This window comes from Leopardus geoffroyi, chromosome X, assembly GCF_018350155.1.
Source record: "Leopardus geoffroyi isolate Oge1 chromosome X, O.geoffroyi_Oge1_pat1.0, whole genome shotgun sequence".
Lineage (NCBI taxonomy): Eukaryota > Metazoa > Chordata > Mammalia > Carnivora > Felidae > Leopardus > Leopardus geoffroyi.
The window spans coordinates 13,995,016-14,009,496 of NC_059343.1; the positions used below are offsets into that span (position 1 = coordinate 13,995,016).

The 14,481-nt window shown below is 46.7% G+C and overlaps 1 protein-coding gene and 1 long non-coding RNA gene across 4 annotated transcripts in view; one reads left to right on the plus strand and one right to left on the minus strand.

Moving 5' to 3' along the window:
* The window catches only part of NHS (NHS actin remodeling regulator), a 342,634-nt gene that overhangs the window by 191,274 nt on the left and 136,879 nt on the right, over positions 1-14,481 (plus strand). The gene's annotated exons all lie outside the window — the stretch shown is intronic.
* Positions 1,558-11,946, minus strand: LOC123594869. 2 transcript variants are annotated; one of them, XR_006710915.1, is made up of 3 exons: positions 11,137-11,946; positions 9,092-10,768; positions 1,558-4,515 (listed from the first exon to the last, which is right to left on the minus strand). It is a non-coding gene; the product is annotated as an uncharacterized LOC123594869 (long non-coding RNA). The 2 variants fall into 2 exon arrangements; XR_006710914.1 differs by having other exon boundaries at positions 1,558-10,768.

Here is a 14,481-nt window from a genome sequence, read left to right on the forward strand (position 1 = left end):
GCTTACGAAGGAAAAGGATAAACCCAGAGTCACCACAAGAGCATTTGATAATAATAAGATAGATGCCTGAGAGAAAAATGTGGCTAGAGACCCACGGAGAGTTGACAGAGTGACAGGATACGGTGTCAGTTGCTTTTTTCAGTAAAGAGATCAGGTTCTCCATTTTAGCCACACCCCCCGGGCCACCTTCTGTGAGCAAACACAGCCATTGACTTGAGGTCCGAGAGTGCCCCTAATGTCGCTTGACCCCTGATCCGAGGAGAAGCCATGACCTCCTTAGCTCAGCCCTCTAATCGGCCCTGCCTGTCCATCAGGACTTGGGAAGCTGGGCTGAGATGCCATAAACAAAGCACTGCGACACCAGGGAGACGCGCGACGCCACTGCTCTGCCGCCAAGATGGCAGAGTAGCCCTGAAATAAATCTCTTCACTGTGCTGTAGGCTTTATGCAGGCTTATTAGGTCTCTTTCCCGAACTCTCTGAGGTTCACAGGACAGGGAACGGTAACAGGATTTCTCTCTTAAGTTCTTAAGTGACTTGCCTGGGGTCACCTTGTTTAGTGAATTGTAGGGGGGGGGGGCGGGGCGTAAATGGGGGATTTCCTAACACCCAGGCCAGTGTGGATTAAGCTGTTGAAGCTTCTAGGGGAAGATACAAATACAGCGGCAGATATCAGCTTATTGATTAATTAATTTCTGCAGCAACTGCAAATCTGTGTTAAAGAACGCACTTTGTTTTTCACTTAATAATAGCGATGAGCTGCCTCTCACGTGCTTCTTTACCTTCTTCCAAAAACAAACTACCAAGTTGGTCACTGTCCAGTTCGTTGGAACTGGAGTCAGTTGAACGAGTACCTGAGTTAATTGTTGAACTGAGGAGTATGAAAACCACGTACCACTGCCAAGCACGAAACCTCCCTTCCCTTCCCTACCAGGTCTGCTGCTCTGAGGGTGGGGCCAGGACCCCTGAGGTTCAAGTCCAGCAAAAAATCAGTTCCTTGGCCACGTACTAAAAGCTTGGGAACCGATTTGTTAATTATTCTTTTCCTTTTGTGTCATTTTTCAAGATAAACTTACTTGGGCCAGCCTCCTGGAAAACCTTTTAAAATGCTAATCGCGCAGTTGTGTGAATAATGTAAAAATGAGTCATGTGCTACACTCAGCACTTGACTAATTAACAAGCAGTAAATGAACCCTTGCCTAGCAAATTCTGTACCCGCCTGTGTGAATGGCAGGGAGCTTCATGGAGCCACAGTTGGAAGAGTTTGGCTTAAGTAAATGGGTTCTTAGAGGAATTGGCCCGTGGAAATCAGGAATCGTTAGGCATAGCACTATCTTTTCCCAAAATTGAACACCATTGGCGGATTCCATTCGGGGAATGTTCGTTGAGCCCCTGTAGGGCTTTGTGATAGGCCCGGGGAACAGGATACAAAGGTGAATTAAATGCGAAGGATGCTCCTAAAAGTTAATAATCTGGTGAAAGACAGAGGTGAATAATCAAAGGCAGGAGTAGGATGCTGTAGACCACAAGGACAGAATATCCAATTAATGGTGGCTTACGTGATAAAGATATTTAATTATCTCACAAGATCTAATGTCTGAAGGTAGGCGGTTCTAGGGTTGATTTAGTAGCTGGACAATGTTGTTCACACCAGCTTCCTCCCACACTTTTGCTCTGCCGTCCTCATCGTGTTGGCTTTTTGTCCTTAGGCTTGTGATGTTCTTGTTCCAACTATCACATTCTCAAACAACAGAGTTCACAAGTAGGAAGCAAGGCAGGGGCAGTAGAAGGCCGTGCCCCACTCACCTGCCATTCACCAAAACAAGTCACACGGCCACACCGAGACGCGAGGCTGGGGTGCTGGAAAGCCACGCTGTCTAGACAGCCACTTTCCATCATCAGCCCCGTCCCTACGATCCCTGTGGAAGGGAAGGGATTAAAAAATGTGCAGGGCAATTAGACATCTCTGCCACACAATGCAGAAAGTGCTCATAATGCAGTAGGTACAGATACTCACAGAGTACAGAGACAGTTAATTCTGCCTTGAAAAATGATGGGAGGTTTTGTAGAGGACCTGACATTTTAGCTGAGTCACCAGGCGGATGAGGGATGAAATCCAAACAGGAAACCCGGTGCGTAAAGACAGAGTGGCATGAGAGAGCTTGTCAGGGTTTTGTGCTGTTTGTATTTTCTTGGCCTCTTTACCCCATCTTTTGGTCAAACCCATAGCTAGCAAGTCACTTAACTCCTCGGGGTCCTAGAGTCCTCATCTGTGTAAAGGACGCAGTTGGATTGCACAGCTGTAAAAAGGTCTGCAAGGTTTTCTCACTCATCCCGTCTCTCCTTTACAGCGGTTCAAGTAGACATTTCTTACACAGATAGCACAGGAATTCTTTAATCTTCTCTCCTCGATAGAAGCACATTTTGAAACATTTCTCAGAGAGGCAATGTGGCGTCCTCAGCAGAGCATGAGACTGGGGATCACGGATCTGAACTTGAAGCCTTACTTCGTCATTCACTTGCTGTGTGTCTTCCGGAAGACACTTAAGCTCTCTGTAGCTCAGCATCCTCATCTGTAAAAGGGAAGTAATGGCATTTATCTGCACGGCTCTTTGGAAGACAGCGATAATTGTCATTAATGTGCAGCACAGTGGTAGATACTTATCAGGTTCTCGGTAACTCACAAATGAAGAGATAAAAGTGGCCAATACACAAAGTTTTAAATGTTCAGTGAGGCATAACTGTGTGTGTGTGTGTGTGTGTGTGTGTGTGTGTGTGTGTGTGTATTAAATGGACCTGGACTTTTAAAATCAGTAATCCCCGGTGTGGGCAGTGTGGATGGCACAGAGACTTTCAGGTAGTGCTGATGAGACTATGAACTGATAATGACATTTCTGAAGGACAGTGTGGCCATTGGAGTGTGTCTTTTAGAAATGTTCAAGCCCTTTGACCCAGCAACTCAAAGTCTAAGAATCTATGCTGGGTAGATAATTGATGATGTGAACATGGGGTATAATTAGTATAAAGTTATTTCATCATGATGGTATTGGAGTAAAAGGTATTGGGATCAGCACAAATAACCAACAGTAGACAAGTCATTAAGCGAATTAAGCTTGACTCAGATATTTTAATATTACCCAGATATTAAGAATCCGGTTTGGGGAGGATATTTGATGATGTAGGGAAAATGATCACGATAGAATATTTATGTGAAAAAAGCAGCCTACGAAACAGTATGTACAACATGGTCCCAGTTTTGTAAAAGTAAATAACTATCATGCTTAGAAAAGTCACTGGAAGGTAAAACACCAAAATGTGAAAATGATTATCTCTGGGTACTGGAAACACGGGGGGGGGGGGGGGGGAGGGTGGTTTATCTTCTTCGGTGCTGCTCTGAATTCTACAGGTTATCTTGCATTGTACCTGTAATGATACGGAAAAACACTTCCAAAATTAAGAGAAAATATCAGGTTAGAAAGATTACCCAAAAAAATCCGGATGCATCAACTCCAATCAACTTGTAAGAATACTCACACATCCCACAAGAAAAAGAAGGTTGGAAGGAAATATGTCCAAATCATCTATTCAGTTATTTTCTCTGGTTCATGGAATGATGGATTGTTGCCATTTTCTTCTTTATACTAGTTTGTGTTTTCCGCCTTTTCCATGTTTGGCATATGTTATTTTTATGAGCAGAAAAAGAAAGCTACCACCACAGAAAGCCCACAACAAGACGTTGTCCTGAGTGCTGCGTTACACATGGCCCCCAGTGCTGGCAGCCACCAATAAAACCAGTAAGTCTGAAGGCCCTGGCTTCTCTTGCCCCACAGCTAGGAATTCATTCGACCGGTGTGGAGAACTGGTACCCACGTTGACCACCTCTGCCTCCTGAATGCACCAAGTGCCATGTTGCAAAAGGCAGAGGGGCAAAGCCAGAGGTGCTGGTGATGGGGCAGATGAGTACATTTTGCAGGTATCAGAAATCACAATAGAACCCGTCCTCCATGCCGCAGGGACTGCAGGGCAAGCCTGCTTTTTATGAACGCCTGCTTGCTGATCTAGTAGGTGCCTCTGGCTGGATGCATAGAGCTCTCTGGTGGCCAAGAGGTGTCAACGCAGCAATGTTTGTACTTCAGAACCAAGTCCAAGTTCTACTAGCCAAACCAGAATGTTCAGACACTGCTGCATACTTGCAGATGAAAGTCGAAGACCCCGTAACAGGTAGGAAAACATCGGTCAGCACTACTCCCATAGTATCTCTAACAAAGGAGGAATCTTCCGTGTCTACCAGCTGGGGTGGGTACCCGCTCTGCCTTCACGCCCGTGTCAAAGGCACTCGGTCCTGCTTGGTTTTGTAATAACTGTTTATTAAATTGTGAGCCATAGCAGCTATTGTGTGAGCCTTGATCACGTGGCTTGTCTCACAAGCCCATACTGTGGGAAAGTGTCCTTGTGGGTTGTTTTCTAAGCGGGTCTGGTCTTCATGGCATCATAGAATGTTACAGCTGGAAGGAGCCTTAGAAACAAAGAGACTGAGCTCCAGCAAAGCCAAGTGGCTTAGAGAAATGATTCATTACTGGCTGATCTAAGAATGGAACCCATTCCAACCTTGAGAATTGCGTCCAGCAGCCTCCCCTATTTCCCTCAGGCTGCCTTCATCCCTCAGGTGGCTGACTTGAAACCAACACTAACGCTTCAGATTCTCATTGTTCCTGGGTAGTCTTGTATTTTTCTGTGTTGGCACCACACTGCGTGTGTGTGTGTGTGTGTGTGTGTGTGTGTGTGTGTGTGTAGCTATGTATGATCATTAGTCTATGCAACTGTCACTGTATTCCTATTATATCTCTATCATTTGATTTGGGCATATTCCATACCCTCTGCTGTATTATAAATTCCTTGAAGATAATCTTCTGTGTCTTTTGTATTCCAACATAATACTCTCTAGAGGTGTTGGGACCATTGACACAATTCATGTTACTTTCTTTGTAAGCCATGAATGAAAATAATGTCTGAATCATTTGGGTCCTTAGACTCAGGACTTTGTTTATAGGATATTGTTCTATATTTAACTTCTGTATTGGCACTGGCTTTTAGAGAGGCCTGAAGATTAGTGGAAATTTACCCCCTGGGCATTCTAGAATGTTCCACTGAGAGGTAATTAAGGGGAAGAAAAGGAACAACTTGTACTCCCCAATTGGCGAGCCATTTATTTGGTTATATATTTATTTCTGCTAGAGCAAAAGCGCTTTCAATTTTATTGCACTCTAACATCGTCTCAATAATCACCAGGGTAGCATAGTGATGGTACCTTAGAACTTTGCTGCACAATTGGTAATATGAGGATAAGCTCTGAAATGCTCTCTGCAGTCAGTTTGAATATTCTATCCTTTTATTCGTTTTGACAGTGAATTTTTAAGAAAAGAGAGAAATACACATAAGAAATCGTTTAAAGTGGGCCTTGTTGGGGGGTTGGCGCTTCGGTGGCTCAGTTGGTTAAACGCCCAATTTCATGCTCAGGTCATATTTTTATATAGTTCATGGTTCGACCCCGCGTCGGGCTCTGTGCTGACAGCTCGGCACCTGGAGCCTGCTTTGGATTCTGTGTCTCCCTCTCTCTCTGCCCCTCCCCCACTCATTCTCTGTCTGTCTCTGTCACTCTCTCAAAAATAAGCAAACATTAAAAAAAATTTTTAAGTGGGCCTTGGGATGTGCTGTGCTAGGAAAAGAAATAAAGACCAGCATGGTGAGGGGTTTGGAGCCAGAGCTATAGGGTTTGATTTTTGGCATGGCCAACCTAGGAGGAAGAAAATGGATAGGGGTGTAAATGGGGCAGATGGGCCTTAGATGGTTGTTGAGTATGTGTGATGAGTGTGTAGAGTTTCATTGTAAAGCCCTATCTACTTTAGGGGTTATTTAGAAATGCTCCATTAGAACCTTAATTCCTCTCTTCAAAAAAAAAAATAAGGAAATTCTTAAACTTGGCCAAGGTCATTAAACAAATAAATGGAAAAAAAACAACATAGTTAATACAAGACTATGCTTATTAAAACACAAAGGTTATAATGAGCACGGACCTTGAAGTAGGACACGGGTTTAAATCACATCTCTTACTCCATTTGTAACCTTGGGTGTCTTTGACCTTCTGTTTCCTCAGCTCTGAAAGAAGGATATAAGACCCACCTTCCAGAGTTGTCGGGGCCATGAGAAACGAATATGTGTCAAGCACCTAGAACTCTACCTGCCCTTGGTAGACATTTCCTCAAAGTAGTTCCCGCTTTTTTTTTATATTATTAGTTTACTATTTATTAATATCCTAAGTGGATTAAGAATCCCAATGGCTCACTGGGATTAAGAATACCAGTAGGCTCACTGGGAGGGAACATGTTCGGGAGCAGTCATTCCTTTGGTCCTCGGGCAAACAGGAGCTCCCAGGCCACATGAAGAGGGCCAGCCCAGAAGTCCCAATTTTTCGGAACTTGATTTGGGGGCCTCTTCCAGGCAGCAGCAGCAGCAGCAACCTAATGGAAGAGAACGTCCCATCAAATCCCAAGGGATACCTAGTTTCATTGGGTGTGGGAGTGCAAGGATCCTTTATACAGGAAGGACTTCTAAAACAAATCACTCCTCAGTGTACAACTCACCCCCAAGTCTCCTGGTCCTCCTCTATCCCAGTGTTCCTCAATTCCCAGTGAGAGTGGCCTGTATCTTTCACCGGCAATTCACAGTGAGCTTCTCCCATGGAGTCTGATTTGCTTCTGTATCCCCAATACACGGCTCACAAGGAGGACTGAGGGGTTTTTTTGATGGATGGATGGGAGGAAGGGTGGATGAAGGGTGGGTGGGTGGGTGGATGGATGACAGAAACTGACCTGAGGTGGGATGCTTATGTATCTCTGTGTTCCAACAGTAGGGTTTTGCTTTTTAGTCTTTTTAAGCATCTTGTTGATCTTTTAAGAAAATTCCCACTAATAACCTACTGTATCCCAGATAGTCTACCAGTGAGCACCTGTTGTATACCAATGAGCATCTAGTTTTTATATCATTTAATCCTCACAACACTCTGTGAGGTAGGCCTTGTTAATACCATTTTACAGATGGAGAAATCCACGATCAGAAAGGTTGAAGAACTTGCCCAAGTTCACGTACCATTTATAGTCAAGTTCTTTCCTGTATGTCATGCAATGCAGGCATACCTATCGCACAAACTGTTCATACCAGTGTAGAAGTGAGGAAGAGAGTCACTAACCCAATACATTTCTGAGAGGCAAGGGTCACTACTCAGAAGAAAATCTGATGGCAAAAGGGAGTTTTCACTTGGATATACATTGGAGGGTGGGTGGCAGATGAGGGGAGGGTGTGGATCCATGGAGGGAGGAAAGAAGTAGCAGGCACTCCTGCAATCCCAGGCTTCTCCTCCAAAGGGAACTCAGTCACGGGTAAGAAGGAGTGAGGCAGGTTGTTCTGTCTCCGTTCTGCTTGGGGCATCCCTGGGATCAATCCACCCCACCTGTCCACAGGGCAACTTCTGCTAAAAAATTCACTGGAGACAGTGAAAGGAGACCAAATGTTTTGCCTGTCCTACCGTCTTTGCTCAGGTTCAGAAAAAGAACAGGAGAAGAAACCGAGACGTCGATTCCTGTGCACATGCTTCATTGAGGGAGTGCTCTCAGGAAAAGGGGAGTCAGGGAAGCAGGCCAGGGCAAGGGGGAAAGACCTAAGTCTGTCTGTGGTCTCAGCTAGACACTCGCTTTCAACTCATCTCACACAGGAGCAGGAATTGCACCAGAGTTGATCCCACCTTGAAGCTAGGGGACCGGCCTTCTGTATCACTGAATCAGTCAGTTATTCGCTATGGGGCTGCCCTTGGGGAAGGGAGCCTAACCTTCTGGGCTAGGTAATTCCCACTGACCCAGGGCATCTCTCCAGAGAAGGAGCGACTGTTGGGTGCTGTTAATAGCCAATACTATAGCATCTGGGGGAGGGGATCCCCGCCCAGTTAAGAGGCCGTGGGTAGGGCATCAACAGTATCCACTGTCCCCACCAAACTACCATCTAGGCCCCTGCTGGCGTGGCATGTATGCAAAATTTCTGCCTGGATTTTGGCCACTGCCCTTCCCATCCGGATGCAGACTGACTTGATGAGTGGAGATAGTCCAACTGAAAGAAGTCTCCTTCTTTGAAGGAGAGGGGACACCAAGCAGGGATCCTTCCCATGGGCTTGCCAGTCTAGAGACTTTCCCCACTCATTCTTTGTTGGCCGTCTACTGCTGGGGTCCCCCTCTGACTCAGTCAAAACTTAACATTCTTGGTAAAGTGTAGCCTAAGGTTTTTACTTTAATGGCAATTATCACGCAACAGCTCCCTTTGATGTAGGACAGCCAACATCATGACGTCTAGGTTATATTTTCTGTCCTCTGTTCCCAAGTTTTAGTTGTCGTCTTAGTTCACATGTCCCCCCTTCCCGCTAAACTCCCATCCGACACTTCCTTCTCCAGTCCTGTTAATACTTAACCTGAGGTCAAGGTTTCTTTGGGTGAAGAACAATGAAAAAGCCATCAAGCTGGCTTTGAGTGCTAAGGGAGTGAAACCTGGTTATGTGTCTAATTTGAGACATTCCTAAGAGTAGGCTTTTCTTTATGGTCAAGATCGAAAGAAATGAACGGATGTGAGCTTTTTTTTTCTTGCCTTACACATTAAGGATTAGTCATAGGATCATGTTGAAATTATTCGATCCAGAAATAAGTGATTAACATTTAACTTTCTTAATGGGCAATTACTCAACAGCTATGCCAGTGGGTAAATATTTACTCATCATCTATTCCAAGGAGTGAATGTTAACTTGAGTCAAACGGTTACTTGTGTTGGTTCTTTAATAATGGCAAAGTGAATTTTATGTAGCAGTAAGAGCTCCAATTTCCTGCCAAGTAAGAATTGACTGAAGGATGTTCAGAGCTCTGAGCCGGGCTTAAATTACAGATAATTTACTCACCTACTCACCCACTCAAAAAAAGCAAAAAACAAAAAAAACAAAACAAAACAAAACAAAAATGCACCACCAACAACAAAAAACACTGGCGATCTGTTATACTCACCACTATGTATTGAAATCTGGCAGCCCTGAATCTCAGAAAGTCAAATATAATAAATCAACTCCGTTTCTCGGTCCATAGGTCTGTCAGCCTCTGTTTACCACAAAGCTGCCTGTTTCTTGTCATTAATTCAGATACCCTCAACGTGCCCCATGGACACACAGAGCATATGACCTGAAGACTCAGTTAAGAGAAAATCGGGTGCCATCTCTGAGAGTTTCAGTTCACTTCCAACCAGTACGTTTTTACCAACAGGCAGGAAGTCGATTTAAAAGTTGAAACATGAACCAAGGTTGGAGGTTGAGGGTCAGAATATGGGACGTGGATGCAAATACTTCAGGTGTGGTCTACACGCAGACAGGTCAAAGATGTTTTCCATGGGGAACCAGTGAGAGAGAGGGCTGGCGTTGTCCAGGCTTGTAGAAAGAAGTTTGAGAGACTGGAACTTGGCATGTGCATCAGGGCAGGCTAACTGCTGTATCAACCGCCCCAAGTCTCAGGCCTTCACACAAATTAAGTTTATTTCTTGCTCATGTCACATTCCAAGAGGAGGGGACCTGTGTTCTGCAGGCGTTCAGAAACGCAAACTCCTTCCGGCAGATGAGGCCAAAACACACACACACACACACGCACGCGCACGCACGCGCACGCGCACACACACACACACACACACACACACACACACACCCAAAAACCAAAAAAACCAAAACCATAGAGCATGGAGAATAGCGTGGCAAGTTTGATGGGCACCTCCATAGTCTGGCCGGCGCTGCCACATGACCCCACAAGCGTGCAAAGGAGGCTGGGAAATCTGTGTGCCCAAGACATGGAAGGATATGGCTTCGCGTCGAGCTAGCCGGTCTGCCACCCGTGGCTCAGGGCACGCGACACTCTTCCATCTGTTCTTCGGCGAGCGTGTGGAAAAGAGCTAGCGAAGGAGCGACAAAGAAGACAGGCAGGAAGCTAGTTAAAAGTCAGTGGGGCTACTCCGGGCGGGGTGGGGGGGGGGTGGGGGAGGGGTTGCCGAGTTAGATTCACTTCTAATGGGGGATAAAAATGGATGTCCTTTGGGTTGGTTTTGTTGCGGCGCAGGCTTTAGAGGGTGAGCTCAGCTCACTGGAGCAGAGGACTCGATGAGAGGGAAGGTGTGCTTTGCCTGGGGCCCCCGGCTGCTCCGAAAGTGGAGGAGGGGGGGAGTGGGTCGCAGCCTGCCACGGACACCTGATTGTGGGGACTCTGGAGGAGGCCTGTAAGGGGGGGGTTCCTCGTCCGCCAGGGGTGTTCAGGGGAGAACAGACTCGGCGGAGAGAGGGTGCCGCGGTGTGCACGGGCTCCATTCTGGAAGGTAGGACGCTCCTGCTCTCGGGTCTGTTACTTCCCCTCTCCGGCCTGTGAAGGCAGCCCCGGCCCAGCTGGCCGTGTTTGGAGGAGCCCCGCGATGGGAGGGAAGGTTCCGGCAGGGAGCTGTAGGAAAAGCGAGGGCCCAGGGCCTGCCCCAGCCGGCAGGTAGCGTCAGGGGCCTCTGGCCTGGCCTGGCGTGGCGCCTGGTGCGGCTCCTGACTGAATCGCGCTCTCCTCCCCAGCGATTCCCACAGGCCCTCTGGGCGGACTCTTTTGTGGCAGTTTCTGGCAGTCCCAAATGTGGCTCGTTGTCAAGCCTCTGGACCGGTGCCCGGGAGCCTGTTGGAAGTCCAGACTCCCAGTCAAGAATGAATTGGCCAAGCGCCAAGATAATATTTTCCCTTATAATCAAGAACTCTGCCTAGGAAATAAGTTCAACTCCCTTCTTATTTTCTTAACTGTTCTTCGGTCTCCTTTTAGAGTAGCCATTATTAAAAGATCAGTTTTACGTGCATCCCCCCCACACACAGAAATGGCCTCATTTATGTAGCAAACACTTATATGGCACCGACTCTGGGCCTTACGCTCTTCTAAGTATTGCAGAAATATTAACTATCCGATCTTCACAACGACCCCAGGACGTAGGCCCTGTTATCATCCCCACTTTACAGATGAGGACGTAGAGGTAGAAAGGTGTAAGGGCTTACCTGGGGTCAGGCAGCGTATAGGCGGTAACCGTGGGATTCGGACCGAGGCTGTCTAGTTGGGTAACCCCACTAGGCTGGTTCGTTCTATATTCTTTCCCCAGCGAAATCATCAGTTGCTTTTGTAAAAACTGCCGTGACCTACCTCCGCACAGAAAAAGGCACAAATGCCAAGTATACAGCTCAGTGAATTTTCACAGACGGAACACGCCCACGTGCCCGGAACCCTGCCCCGAGCAGATTATCACCGGCCCCAGAAAAGCTGTTTCACGTCTACCCCCACCTTTTGCCCTTCTCCTGGCTTTTATTGGCACGGATTACTTGGAACTGTTTACAAGTAGAATCACACGACGTGCCTTCTTCTGTGTGTCCTTTCTTTCCCTCCGTGTTACCTTTGTTGCTGCACATACTCTAGGTTTCTTTCTTTGCGCGGCTGTGCAATATCTCAGTCTGGGAACATACCACAATCGACTTAGCGGTTGTTGTTTTTTAATTGACGGGCATTTTGCTAAGACCCAGTCTGGAATGGTATGAATAGCGCGGCTCCGTATGCATCTTTCGGTGAGCTCCTGGACCTGTTTCTGTTGGGTATATACTCAGAAGTGCAAAACCGTAGCGAACACAAATATGTAGCCTTAGTGGGTCCTGCCAGGCAGTTTTAGAAAGTGGGCATACCAGCTTACAGTCCCATCAGCAGCGTGGGGGACTTCTTGGTGCTGCTCAGTCTTGCCAACACTTGGAACTTTCTTTTTACTTTAAGGCATTCTGGTGGGTAGCACGTATCACAGTTTGTTTGTTTGTTTTAAATAGCCTACTCGGGGGGCGCCTGGGTGGCGCAGTCGGTTAAGCGTCCGACTTCAGCTCAGGTCACGATCTCGCGGTGCGTGAGTTCGAGCCCCGCGTCGGGCTCTGGGCTGCTGGCTCAGAGCCTGGAGCCTGCTTCCGATTCTGTGTCTCCCTCTCTCTCTCTCAAAAATAAATAAACAATTTTAAAAAAGAGCCTATTTTTAGAAGGGTTTTTAGACTTACAGAGAAATTGAGACGATGGTACAGAGAGCCCCCACATACCGTGCACCCCTCTTCCCCTAGTATGAACACCTTACGTTCGAACGGTAGCTTGTTAGAATTAGCGAAGCAATACTGACAGATTTCCACTCGTGTACTGCTCGTTAAAGAGCAAGCACGCTGGAGGAATGAATGACACTGTCCGCGTCTCCTCCCCTTGTCGCATCGAAGACCGTTGGGGAACAGCTTCACAGTCGGTTTATTCAGACGGACCAGGGCTGGGGTGATGACTCCAGGGCAGTCCTTTGCTTAATAAAGTCAAACCCACCGGATGATGTGGGGACGTTGTGACCTGGTGTAAACCTTTGTCGACGTCATTCTCAATCAGGCGTTCTCCAGATGTGGCCCGAAGCAGCACACGGGGCTCCCGTTAAAATGCCAGTTCTTGGGCCACATCCCACACGAAGAATCAAAACCTCTGGGGCTGGAGGGCAAGAATGTGCCTTTTGAGCAAGAGACTTCAGATGGTTCTAATGCACCCTAAATAGCCTGTTCTAGACATAGAAAGGCGACCCAGTAAATAGTGCCTAGAATATTTTAAATCCAGGAGGCATTCATTTTCCAGGCTGGGCATCTAGCACTGATACTCATTTAGTTCACACTCTCCTTATTTTCGTACAATAAAAGCTCATGGGCTGGGGTGCCTGGGGGGGCTCAGTCAGTTAAGTGTTTACTTTGTCTCAGGTCATGATCTCGCCGTTTGTGAGTTTGAGCCCCGCGTCAGGCTCTGTGCTGACAGCTCAGAGCCGGGAGCCTGCTTTGAATTCTGCGTCTCCCTCTCTCTCTGCCCCTCCCCCCACCCCCGAAATAAATAAACATTAAAAAAGAAAAAGCTCATGGGCCAAAAGGCAGCCTGTTAATACCAGAGCCCTAAGGAGGATGACTCTTGAGTTAGGTTTCCCAAGACCTTGACTAAAAAAGATTGCACTGGAAAACATAAATGATGCGGCTGGTCCCCCGTGGGTAAGGAAGCTGAGACAGAGAGTTTTAGGGCTCTTGGTCCCCTTGGAATCTCAAAAGGAACTTTAATGTCAAAGAGGGTGTGGAGGACAGCAGGAAGAGATCAGTGTGTAAAATATTCCAATGGCAAATTCCAGAAAAGCAGCAGTCAGAGCTAAATGGGACAAAGAGACAATACACATTAATTTAAGACGACGTTGTCAATTTAGTGGCATGTTTATTGAAATAGCCCTTCATGTTCTAAAAAAAGCACTGGGGTACAGACCTCTGAATCCCTGCAGGAAACTACAAATTCCTGGGAGGGAACAGCAGCCCTAGTCCTGACTTTAATAACAAAAGGCAATTATTTTTAGTATTTTCCAGTAATCTCAGCTGTCTGGTATTGTCAGACTCTATTCATGGACAGCTGGAATTTAGAGTGCATTGAGTGAATGGGGAGGGGAGGAGGGAGGGAGGAAAGGAGGGAGGCATAAAAGAGGAAAAGAGACAGGAGAGAGAAAGAAGGAGAACATGAGTGGGAGCTTACAAGCTTTTTCACTCTGGTATATTATCCGGCATGATGGGCCCCAAGGCAAAAGTGCCAGTCATGTAATAATAAATGCCAAGATCAAACCTCCAGGAACAAATATAAAGGGACTCTAAAACAAGCCATTTGTCAGACCGGTTTTGGGGTACAGGGAAGTATAAAGCAACTAGAGAGAAAGTAGGTCAGTGATAGATTCTGGTGGAAACACCTGGGAAACCATCGCGGCTGCTCGTGTTGTAACTAATTAAGAGGTGGTGAAACCACGACACTTGGTGGCGTTGGAGGGGATGGGGGGGGGGTCGCAGAGGAATGGAATTAATTTTTTCATTTATTTCATTTTAATTAATGGAATTAATTTCTTAAAGCTGCTTGGAAAATCCCAACTTGTAGCCTCAGCAGATCTGATGGCTGAATAGCACGGTGAGGCGATTATGTTGGAAAAATCATAAAGAAGCGGGAAGTTGTCCAGTGGACATGGTCTGTCATGGGGGAGGGGGTGGCTCAGCACAGGCTTGCCCATTACAGGCCAGAAAATGAACACCGGTCCCCTCCCAACGTAAAGAGTAAACCCTGAACACAAGTACTGAAGGGCCCTGGGCACAGCAGAATTGTTTGCCGCAGGCAGCGTGCATGTCTGAAGTCAAGATAAATGGGTTTGATGATGGAAAGGAGCAGTTGTCCTAAACATTACACAATTGTTGGATGAGGAAGGACAACGTGGTCTAGAGCTCCAGAAGACGTTTCTGTGGCGTCTCAGAAAATCTTGCTCGGAAAGCTCGTTCAGATTTTCCTGGACA